The following is a 12,671-nucleotide window of genomic DNA, read 5'->3' on the forward strand; positions in this document are numbered from 1 at the left end:
TCAGATATGTCATTTGCAAATACCTCCTGCCATTCTGTTGGTTGTCTTTTGGTTTTGTCAACTATTTCCTTTGCTGTGCAGAAGTTTTCTATCTTGATCAAGTCCTAATAGTTCATTTTTGCTTTTGTTTCCCTTGCCTCAGGAGACATATCTAAAAAAAAAGTTGCTACAGCTGATGTCAAAGAGGTTGCCGCCTGTGTTCTCCTCTAGGATTTTGATGGTTTCCTATGTTGCATTTAGGTCTTTCATCCGTTTTGAATTAATTTTTATGTATGGTGTAAAAAAGTGGTCCAGTTTCATTCTTCTGCATGTTGCTATCCAGTTTCCCAACACCATTTGTTGAAGAGACTGTCCTTTTTCCATCCCTGAGGATTCAGAGCTTCAGTGGACCGTGAGTGCTCCCACTGCATAACTCACTGGACTGTCTTGCCAGTTTCTACACTGGTTTGACTGGGCATAATTCAAAAAGGAAAAGCTCATATTCATTCTATTCTTCTGGAGCTCTGTGATAGCATTTAATAACACCCCAATGGGATGTCTTCCACATATAGGATTATGGTATTTCTTCAAGTAATTTCTAAAAGATACAGGGTCAAGTTGTTCTATAATACTCACATCCATTTTATCTAGATGGTCAACGGATCTATAAATCTTCCCCTGGGAATCATCATAGTAACTGTAATGGAAACTTTGACCCCAATGGCAGAAATCAGAAGAAACAACAAAGAAATTACTAGGATCCACTAGATACTTACTGAAGAGTTTTTCAAATTCCTGTTCTTTTGATTCACTCAGAACTCCAACCAGTACAGGAATAATGTAAACTCATCCTTATGGCTTCCCATGGCTTTAGCGGTATAAGGCAAATGCACTTCAACACTGTGTTCATCTCCTTCTCTCTGCAGATACATGTGTTCAAACATTCCTGTCTTCCATAGTTCTTTGTAAATCTTTTGGTCAATACAAAGGTTGGTGCCTGTGCTGCTTATGGTGCACAAGGATGAAGCTCTATCCCCTCACTTTCAATCTGGAGATGTCTTTAGGTCTAAAATAATTCTCTTGTAGGCAGCACATAGATGGGTCTTGTTTTTTTAATCCATTCTGATCCTCTATGTGTTTTGCTTGGAACATTTAGTCCATTTACATTCAGAATGATTATTGATAGATATGAATTAAGTGCCATTGTGTTACCTGTAAATTTGTTGTTTCTGGTGATCTTCCCTGTTCCTTTCTAGTCTGTTGCTTTTGGTCTTTCTTTCCCACTCAAAGAGTCCCCTTTAATATTTCTTGCAGGGCTGGCTTTTGTTTATCTGGGAAATACTATTTATCTCTCCTCCTGTTCTGAATGACAGCCTTGTTGATAAAGTATTCTTGGCTGTGTATTTTTCCCATTCAGCATGTTGAATATTTCCTGCCACTGTCTTCTGGCCTGCCAGATTTCTGTAGACAGATCTGCTATGTTCATAATTTGTCTTCTCTTGTAGGTTAAGGACTTTTTTCCCTTTCTGCTTTCAGGATTCTTTCCTTGTCTATGTATTTTGTGAATTCAACTATGATATGTCTTGGTAATGGCTGGCTTTTGTTGAATTTAATGAGAGTTCTCTGTGCTTGGATTTCAATGTCTGTTTCCTTCCCCAGATTGAGGAAGTTTTAGCTATAATTTCCTCAAATAAACCTTCTGATCCTTTTTCTTTCTCTTCTTCTGGGACTTCTATGATACAAATATTATTACATTTTAAGGAGTCAGTGAGTTCCCTAAGTCTACATTCATGATCCAATTCTTCTCTTTCCCTTTTTTTAGCTTCATTATTTTCCATAATTTTATCTTCTATACCACTGATTCATTCCTCTGCTTTGTCCATTCTTGTTGTTATTGCATCCAATTTGGTTTTACCACTCAGTTATAGCATTTTTTTTTCAGCCTGACTAGTTTTTAGTACTTTTATCTCTGCAGTAAGGGATTCTCTAGTGTCTCGTATGCTTTTCTCAAGCTCAGCTACTATCCTTATGATTATTGTTTTAAATTCTGGTTCAGACACCTTACTTGTATCTGTATTGATTAAATGCCTACCTGTGACTTCTTGTTTTTTCTTTTGGGGTGAATTCCTCTGTCTTGTCATTTTATCTGGGTCACTGTTTTTTGTTAGGAAAGCCTGTTGCATTCCACCTCCTGAGTAATGGCTATATTAGGAAGAGGTCCAAAAAAAAAAGAAAAGAAAAAAGGCTAAATCCTATTTCCCCTCAAGTTGAAGCTTTGATTGTAGAACTCTATGGTCAGTAGTCTTGGTGCATGGAAGGGGTTTGGACTGGTCTTCTGGGGGTGGGGTCTGCTGCACTGATTCTCAGGCTGACTTGCCCTAGTGGAGATGAACCTGCAAGGTGCAGGGGGATGTGGCTTTGTGTAAGTGGCTGCAGCCTCCAACGGATGGTGCTGTTTTGCTCACTGAGATTGGTCAGTGATGATGGGGGTGGGGGGAATGGCATCATCCAGCTGTCTTGTCTCTGGATTGAGGAGTTTGTACTGCCACTCTTCAGGAAGACCTCACAGAAGAGCAAACAATCACCCCTGTTGTGTCCCTGGCTTCCACCAGATCCTTGCCTTCACCATGCCTGCAAATGAGCTATTCATCTGCCAGGCAGCACAGTACTCCTGTGTTTTATTGCAGACATGTGGCTGGGTTTCAAAGCTCTAAATTTTAGAGATCTCCACAGTGCAGACCCATGCTGATCCTCTGGGGGGAGGGTCTTGCTGCACTTTTGCTATTTGACAGTTTGTCCTGGAAATTGGTTGCACCACTGTGAGTGGTTTGGATTTTATGGAAAACTATAGCCAAGACCTGGCACCAAGGTTTGCTGCCCTCAACCAGTGTCTCTGTTCCTGTGCTAGTGAACGGGGCAGCTCAATGGAACCTGCTGGGTCCCTATGGCATTTTCTTAATTCAGTGTAAAGTACATCACCCAATCAAGATAGGATTAAAGCATATACTGACACAAAACTAATTTTTTGGATTGTAATTTTTATTTTACAGCTAAATATTCTGACATTTTATATGTGGCATTTTGTGGTACTAAAGAAGTGGTCTTGCAATCTTATATATTTTATTGTGGTAATATTTCAATCTCTATGACTAGAATCCCTAGCATTCAAATCTTAGCTCTACCACTGACCTTGGGCAAATTACTTAACCTCTCTCTGTCTCAGGTTTTTCATCTGTAAAATGGGAATAATTCAATAATACTTGTCTCACAGGATTGTTGTGAGGGGGAAAATGTTAATAAATTTAAGGTGCATGGAACATTTCCTGACACATAGTAAAAACAGAATGTTTTGTTTTCAAGAATTTACTTAACCTATTAGAGTTTCTATTTCATTATCAGAAAGAGTAGATTATATGTCATAAAACTGTTAAAAGAATCAAATTGAAAATCTGAGAATAAACAATCAGTAACATGAAAAGCGAGGGGTTGTAGTCTCCTTATTCTGTAGCTACTTCCAAATACTGATGCATTAGTAGACAAAATGGTACTACACATTGTTGTGGTAACCAGGTATGCCCTAACTCATTGCTCTACTGATGCACTGATTTCTTAAAGGTAGTCTAGAAATTTCCTTTTATAAATATATGTGAGAGTAGTTGCCCAAACCCACTTCTTTTTTTTTTTTTTAAAGATTTTATTTATTTATTTGAGGGAGAGAGAGAATGAGAGAGAGAGAACACATGAGAGGGGATAGGGTCAGAGGACGAAGCAGACTCCCTGCCGAGCAGGGAGCCCGATGTGGGACTCGATCCAGGGACTCCAGGATCATGACCTGAGCCGAAGGCAGTCGCTTAACCAACTGAGCCACCCAGGCGCCCCCAAACCCACTTCTAAATAAAAGAAGAAGTTTCCTCTCCCTTTGTATTAGTCTTCTAAGAAAAGACCAAAACAAAAACAAAAACAAAAACAAAAACAAAAAAACTATTGTGTATAGAGAAGCCTGATATCTTTACTTAGGCATTTTTCCAAGCTTCATTTTTTAGTTTGTAGTGTGGCATGCATAAGAACATGTACTTTTTTAAAAAATTTTATTATGTTATGTTAGCCACCATACAATACATCATTAGTTTTTGATGTGGTGATCCATGATCCATTGTTTTTGTATAACACCCAGTGCTCCATGCAGTATGTGCCCTCCTTAATACCCATCACCGGGCCAACCAATCCCCCCTCCCCCCTCCCCTCTAAAACCCTGTTTGTTTCTCAGAGTCCATAGTCTCTCATGGTTCATCTCTCCCTCCGATTTCCCTCCCTTCATTTTTCTCTTCCTTCTCCTAATGTCCTCCATGCTATTCCTTATGTTCCACAAATAAGTGAAACCATATGATAATTCACTTTCTCTGCTTTACTTATTTCACTTAGCATAATCTCCTCCAGTCCCATCCACGTTGATGTAAAAGTTGGGTATTCATCCTTTCTGATGGCTGAGTAATATTCCATTGTATATATGGACCACATCTTCTTTATCCATTCATCTGTTGAAGGGCATCTCGGCTCTTTCCACAGTTTGGATATTGCAGACATTGCTGCTATGAACATTGGGGTGCCTATGGCCCTTCTTTTCACTACATCTGTGTCTTTGGGGTAAATACCCAGGAGTGCAATTGCTGGGTCATAGGGTAGCTCTAATTTTAATTTTTTGAGGCACCTCCACACTGTTTTCCAAAGTGGCTGTACCAACTTGCATTCCCACCAACAGTGTAAGAGGGTTCCCCTTTCTCCACAACCTCTCCAACATTTGTTGTTTCTTGCCCTGTCCATTTTTGCCATTCTAACTGGTGTAAGGTGGTATCTCAGTGTGGTTTTGATTTGGATTTCCCTGGTGGCTAATGATGATGAACACTTTTTCATGTGTCTGTTAGCCATTTGTATGTCTTCTTCAGAGAAGTGTCTTTTCATATCTTCTGCCCATTTTTTGACTTGATTATTTGTTTTTTGGGTGTTGAGTTTGAGAAGTTCTTTATAGATCTTGGATATCAGCCCTTTGTCTGTGGTGTCATTTGCAAATATCTTCTCCCATTCTGTGGGTTGCCTCTTTGTTTTGTTGACTGTTTCCTTTGCTGTGCAGAAGCTTTTTATCTTGATGAAGTCCCAAAAGTTCATTTTTGCTTTTGTTTCACTAGCTTTTGGAGATGTATCTTGAAAGAAGTTGCTGTGGGCGATGTCAAAGAGGTTACTGCCTATGTTCTCCTCTAGGATTTTGATGGATTCCTGTCTCACATTGAGGTCTTTCATCCATTCTGAGTTTATCTTTGTGTATGGCGTTAGAGAATGGTCGAGTTTCATTCTTCTGTATATAGCTGTCCAATTTTCCCAGCACCATTTATTGAAGAGACTGTCTTTTTTCCATTGCATGTTTTTTCCTGCTTTGTCAAAGATTATTTGACCATAGAGTTGAGGGTCCATATCTGGGTTCTCTATTCTGTTCCATTGGTCTATATGTCTGTTTTTGTGCCAGTACCATGCTGTCTTGGTGATCACAGCTTTGTAATATAGCTTGAAATCGGGCAACGTGATGCCCCCAGCTTTGTTTTTCTTTTTCAACATTTCCTTGGCGATTCAGGGTCTTTTCTGATTCCATACAAATTTTAGGATTGTTTGTTCCAGCACTTTGAAAAATGTCATTGGAATTTTGATTGGGATGGCGTTGAAGGTATAGATTTCTCTGGGTAAGAATAGACATTTTAACAATGTTTATTCTTCTGATCCATGAGCATGGAATATTTTTCCATCTTTTTGTGTCTTCTTCAATTTCTTTCATGAGTGTTCTGTAGTTCCTAGAGTATAGATCCTATTCCTGAATTCTGGACTACCACTTGCTGTGTGTTGATGGGCAAGTTACCTGTGTTTTGGTTTCTACATTCGTAAAAAAAGGATACTAAAAATACCTTAACCTGTTGAATTGCTGTTCTAAAAGATTTACTACATAAAAAAGATTTACAACTATGCATGGTACATGCTAAGACCTTAATAAATATTAGCTATTGTGATAATTATTATTGTTCTGTGTAGTTGCAGAATAGATCTTAGCAGCAGAGTAAACTGAAGTTTAATTTTTTAAAAAAGATTTTATTTATTTATTTGAGAGAGAGAGAGCACAAACAGGGGGAGGGGCAGAGGGAAAGGGAGAGAGAGAATCCCAAGCAGACTCTGTGCTGAGAGCAGGGCCTGGCACAGGGCCCAATCCCATGACTCTCAGATCATGACCTGAGCCAAAATTAAGAGTCAGATGCTCAAGTGACTGAGCCACCCAGGCACACTGAAGTTTGTATAATTTTATGTTGTGCATGAAAACATGACAAAACAGAATAAATCTAAACGAAATGAAACAATGTCAGCAAAAATGGTGGAGGAAGGACCTCTGAATAGTCTCCCTTCCATAAAATGAGAATAATGGCAGTAATTGTTACAATTTTTTACAGAACTCTAGAAATTAACCAAAGGCTTGAGAGAGTCTGTAAAAACAGCTGAATTGCACTAAAAAGAGTAATTATTATGACATTTTAACTTTCCCTATTCCCATGTCCTCCTGCCAAGATCTAAAGTAACCTTAAGAAAAAATAGCCCATAATCATGGTGAAAACCAACAGCCCGGCAGCATTTGGAAGTGCACAGTGGGGTTGGAGCTCCTCCAAAGACCTATTCCCAGAAAATTATCATTATTTTACCTGTCAGATGTTTCTTGCTCACAAGGCTGTTTTTACTTGATCTGACTTGGAGCTCACCTAGTGAGAATAGCCTTTTCCTTGGGGCATCTGTCAAAAACAATTAGAGACAATTAAATATTTTGATTGCCCAAGATTATTGTTAACAGTTGGAGCAAACAATAGGCTAACTAAATAACTTTTAAAAAATCTGGAAAATGAAATGTCCATAGGGGGCTTTGAAAAGACCTGACGTATTTCTGGGGATCTGAGAGGTCACATGCATGCTTAGGGCTGTTCATACACCAAGGGATGTATATATGTTAACAGAAAACCTGAGAAGCACCTAAACACTTGTCTTAGTTTGTTTGGACTGCTATAATACAAATACCATAAACTGAATGGCTTATAAACAACAAACATTTATTTCCCACAGTTCTAAAATCTGGGAAGTTCAAGATGATGGCCCCCACAGATACAGTGTCTGATGAAGGCCCACTTCCTCATAGATGGCACCATCTCACTGCATCCTCACATAATGGAAGGGGCAAGGGATCTCTCCCAGAAAAAGAAGTTTTATAGAAATGCTAATTCCATTTATGAGGGCTCTGCCTATGTGACCTAATCATCTCCCAAAGGCCCCAAGTCTTAATAATATCACTTTGGAGGTTGGGATTTCAACATGTGAATTTTAGAGGGGGTACACAAATATTCAGACCACAGCAGACCTCATCTCTGGCTTACCTTAAGGCTCTGTGTATGCCAAAAGCAAAGGCTAAGATAGGGTTGGTTGTAAACTACCTAGCTTAGTGTTGAGGACAGCCTCAAATACACACATAGCCCCTCAGCAGAGATTGGGAGAGTTATTGTTTCCATGAATTTAAGGAAATCTCTGTCCAATTATTAGCTGACTACTAACAGAATGAAGCAGAAACTTTAGTGACATGACAAAGAATATAGACTTTATAGAATTAGTGCAGAAAGGTCAATAACAGCAGCAATAACAAACAGCAACATCAACAAACCCTGGGGACAGGGGATAATTTGATTTCCTAAGTTGTTGCATTATATTATTTAAAGTGTCTGAATTTCAACAAAAAGTTATGAGATATACAAAGAAATATGAAAGTATGGGCCATACATAGAACTGTCCCTGTGGAAGCCCAGATGTTGATACTTTATTTGTTGACACAAGTACTTTAAATCAGCTATTTAAAAAATGCTCAAATAACTAAAGGAAAGAATGTCTAAAGAATTAAAGGAAAGTTTGAGAATGCTGTCTCACTAAATAGAAAATAGAAATAAAAAGATAGAAATTAATAAAAAAAATAGTACTATAGTTAAAAAGTACAAAAACTGAAATAAAAAATTCACTAGAGAGGCTTGACAGTAGATTTGAACAGGAAGAAGAAACAACCAGTAAACTTGAAGGTAAATCAATTGAAATTGTCCAGTTTTAGAAACAGAAAGGCAAAAGAATAAAGTAAAATGAAGAGATTCTCAAGATCAGTGGAACACTACCAAACATATCAATATATGCATAATGGTATTTCCAGAGGTATGAAGAGAGAAAGATGAAGTAAGAATATTTGAAGAAATTATGGCTAAAAACTTCTCAAATTTGATGAAAAAGTTTATTGACATGTCTAAGAAGCTCAATGAACTCCAAGTAGGAGAACTCAAAGAGATCCATACCATAGACAAATTATAATCAAACTGTCAATGACCAAAGACAAAGAGAAAATATTGAGAATAGAAAGAGAGAAATATCTAATTAGGTGCAAGAGAGTCCTAATAAGATTAATAGTCAATTTCCCATCTGAAACAATGAAAGTCAGATGGCAGTATGAGGATACATTCAAAGTGCTGGGAAAAAAAGACAGTTAATTCAAAACTATCTTTAGCAAAACTATCCTTCAAAAATGAAGGAGAAATTAAGACATTTATAGATAAACAAAACTGAGATCATTCATTACTATCAGACTTCCCCTATAAGAAATCATAAAGGGTTTCCTTCAATATCAAATGAAAAAACATTAGATAGTAACTCAAGTCCAAAAGATGAAATAAAGAGTACTGGTAATAGTAGCTACCTAAGTAAATTAAAAACAAACGAACAAACAAACAGTGTAAATGTATTTTTGTTTAGAAGTTTTCTTTTATAACTAATTTATTTAATTTTGTTTACTTGAGTATAGTTGGCACACATTGTTACATTAGTTTCAAAAGTACAACATAGTGATTCAACTGCTCAATATATTATGCTATGCTCATTACAAGTGTAGCTACCATCTGACATCATACAATGCTATTACAATATCATTGACTATATTCCCTATGCTGTGCCTTTTATTCCCAAGACATTCATTCTATAACTGGATGCCTATATCTCCCATGTCCTTTCACCCATTTTTCCCATCTCCCACCCCCTCTCCTCTGGCAACCATCAGTTTGTTCTCTGTCTTTTATAACCAATTTAAAATACAACTGAATAGGGGCACCTGGGTGGCTCAGTTGTTAACTGGCTGCCTTCAGTTAAGGTCATGATCCCAGGGTCCTGGGATCAAGCCCTGCATTGGGCTCCCTGCTCTGCAGGAAGCCTGCTTCTCCCTCTCCCGCTCCCCCTGCTTGTGTTCCCTCTCTGGCTGTCTCTCTCTCTGTCAAATAAATAAAAATCTTTAAAAAAATAATAAAAAAAATAAAACTGCATAAAGCAATAATTATAAATCTGTTGATAGTCGTATACAGCATAGAAAGATATAATTTGTATGACAATAAAAGCACAAAGGAGCGGGATGGGAATGGACTGCATAGGAGCAAAATTTTTATATACTACTGTAATAAAGCTGGTATTATTCTGAACTAGATTGTTTTTAAGTTAAAATATTAATTATAATACCCAAGGCAACCACTAAAAAAATAACTAAAAATATATAGTTAAAGAAACAACAAGGGAATTGTACACTAGAAAATGCCTACTTAACACAAAAGAATGTAGTAGTGGAAAAACAGAAGAATGAACAAGATATAAGACATATAGAAATAAGTAGCAAAATCATAGACATAAATCCTAATTTATTAGTAATTACATTAAGTGTAAATGTATCAAATATCCCACACTAAAATAAAGAGATTAGTATAATAGATTAAAAAAATGATCCAAATGTATGCTGTGTACAAGAGACACATTTAGGTTCAAAGACACAAATATGTTAAAAATAAAAGTATGGAAAAAGACATACCTTGAAATCAGTAACCAAAAGGGAGTGAGAGTAGCTCTACCAATAGCAGACAAAGTAGACTTTAAGACAAAAATTGTTACTAGGAAGGACATTTTGTAATAATGAAAGGGTCAAGCCATCAAGAAGATATAACTATAAACATATATGCTAATATCAGGACCCAAAGTGTATGAAACAAAACTGACAGAATTGAAAGTGGAAATAGACTGTTCAACAACAATAGAAGACTTCAAAACTCACTTTCAGTATTTGATAAAACAGAAGATCAGTAAAGAAAGAGAAGACTTGAACAACACTCTACACCAGCTAGACCTAACAGATATTTATAGAATATTCTATCCAACAACAGAAGAATACACATTCTTCTTAAGTGCACATGGAACATTTTCCAGGATAGACCATATCCCCCTAAATGTTAAGTGATACAGAGTATGTTCTCTGATCACATTGAATAAAATTGGAAGCTAATAACAGAAGAAATTTGGCAAATTCACAAATATGTGAAAATTCATATATAACCAGTGGATCAAAGAAATCATAAGAGAAATTAGAAAATGCTTTGAGATAAATGACATTGTAAACACAACATATTGAAACTTAATGAAATGCAGATAAAATAGTGCTTACAGGGAAATTTGTAGCTATGATGCTTAAATCAAAAAGGAAGAAAGGGGCACCTGGGTGCTTCAGTTGGTTAAACATCTGACTCTTGATTTCAGCTCAGGTCATGATCTCAGGGTTGTGAGATCAAACTTTACATCGGTCTCAGCACTGAGCATGGAGCCTCCTTGGGATTCTCTCTTTCTGCCTCTCCCTCTGTCCCCCCCCCAAAAAAAATAAAATAAAAAGGAAAAAAGATGTCAATTTAATAACTTAACCTTCCACTATAAGACTAGAAAAATAAAACAATCTAGAACAAAAAGAAGAAAAAATGAAAACTAAAGTAAAAATAAATGAAATAAAGAATAGAAAACAATAGAGAAAATAATGAAATCACAAGTTGGTTCTTTGAAAAGATCAATACAATTGACAACTTTTAGCAAAATAATCAAGAAATAAAGAAGACTCATATTAATAAAATCAGGAATGAAAAAGGGAATGTTATGGTTTTACAGGAGTAAAACAAATTATGAAGGAATATGAGAACAATTTTATATCAGCAATTAGATAACCTAGATGAAATGGACAAATTCTTGGAAAGACACCCAAACTACTGAAACTGACTCAGAAAAAAATTGAAAATCTCAGCAAACAAACAAACACATAAATAGTTAAATAAGGAAAAAAAGGAAAGAAAACCTCCTGAAAATCTGGTCTTATTTTCATTTGCTTCTTTCTCTAAAAGTGTTGCATCTAATTTTTTAATAAATCATTTTTTGTTAATTGAGCATTGAGGATCATTAGGATCTAGCTAATTTGTGAGATAAAATGTCTCCCTTTACTTCTGGCCTATACCATATGGATGACTACTGAGAGAGTTGTCTATTGTTTTCCTAATGTTGGCATCCTGCTAGCTAGAAAAAAAAATGCCCATGTTTATGATTGGGAAAGGAATACTATCCTCATACTGGGCTTTCATTTTAAGGAGCTATATCCAAAATGTCAATAAGCTCTTCTTTTCAGTTTTTATTATTGGTTATATCTATGTGGAAACCTGTAAAGCATGTTTTCACAGTAGTAATTCCTGGTAACAGCAGGTATGATTTTTATAGTGACATAAACTGGATACATACTTTTGATTTAAAGAAATGCTTCATATTTTATATTTGGCTCCCTACAGCATATTTAAAATTAATTAAAGAGCCTGTGAGACTCTACTTAGCATGAATGAGAATACAATCAGTTACTTACTTTTTCTGCAAAGAAAGGCCTCAAACATGTAATAGTAAATATGGTATCTGGACTGTATTACACTGTTGATAAATGATAGTTTTTAAGTAATATGCCATTATTTTCAATGTGTTTCCAAAGACTCTGCCGTCATTTGTTACTTTCCTAGACTCTGAGTAGCAACAATGTTTAGAGAAATGCACTTGAATATCAATTCAGAAAAGTAGATGATTATCCTCTAGGAGAAGTTGTGGGAGTTCTCTTCTCTTAAGTTTTGTATTTCTATGGCCCTTTAGTGTGATCAGCAATTGTAATTGCCACTTTAGTGCTTGGCCAGAAAGTTGTTATATCAATCAATAAAACAAATAAATGGGTAAATTAATTAATATTTTTTATTAAAAACAATTTAAAAGAATTAGAGCAAAGCAATTTTGATTTTCAACAGTCCTACTTACCATCTGCATTTAGCAAAACTCTTGACATCAGTTGGGGTTGCTAAGCAATAAATATCTGCCATGACTCCAGAGTCCCTGGGATCACTCCATTACTTTGTCATTCAAGCATGTCACACAGCTTGATGTGGGCCTCCAATTCCTACACAGTTAGAAATGGGGCCTGCTGTTCCTATGGTAGAAAGAGAATAAATAAAATGGTGGGAGAGAGAGATGATTAAAACACTGGGAAAGTAAGGCTACATAATCCTCAGAATTTGGGGGAAGCACTTTTTTTGAAATGAGAGGTAAGTCATCATAAACTCAGTGGCTTTATCACTTTACAAACACAGGTAGGGGCGCCTGGGTGGCTCAGTTGGTTAAGCCTGGGACTTCTGATTTCGGTTTAGGTCATAATCTCAGGGTCGTGAGATCAGCCCCATGTCAGGATCCATTAAGAGTCTCTCTCTCCCTCTGCTCTCCCC

General features: G+C 36.5%; 1 pseudogene; it reads right to left on the bottom strand.

Moving 5' to 3' along the window:
* Positions 1–381: 381 nt before the first annotated feature.
* The window catches only part of LOC116635756, a 54,237-nt pseudogene continuing 41,947 nt past the window's right edge, over positions 382–12,671 (bottom strand).

The sequence above is a fragment of the Phoca vitulina genome, unplaced genomic scaffold (genome assembly GCF_004348235.1).
Source record: "Phoca vitulina isolate PV1807 unplaced genomic scaffold, GSC_HSeal_1.0 scaffold11, whole genome shotgun sequence".
Taxonomy (NCBI): Eukaryota; Metazoa; Chordata; class Mammalia; order Carnivora; family Phocidae; genus Phoca; species Phoca vitulina.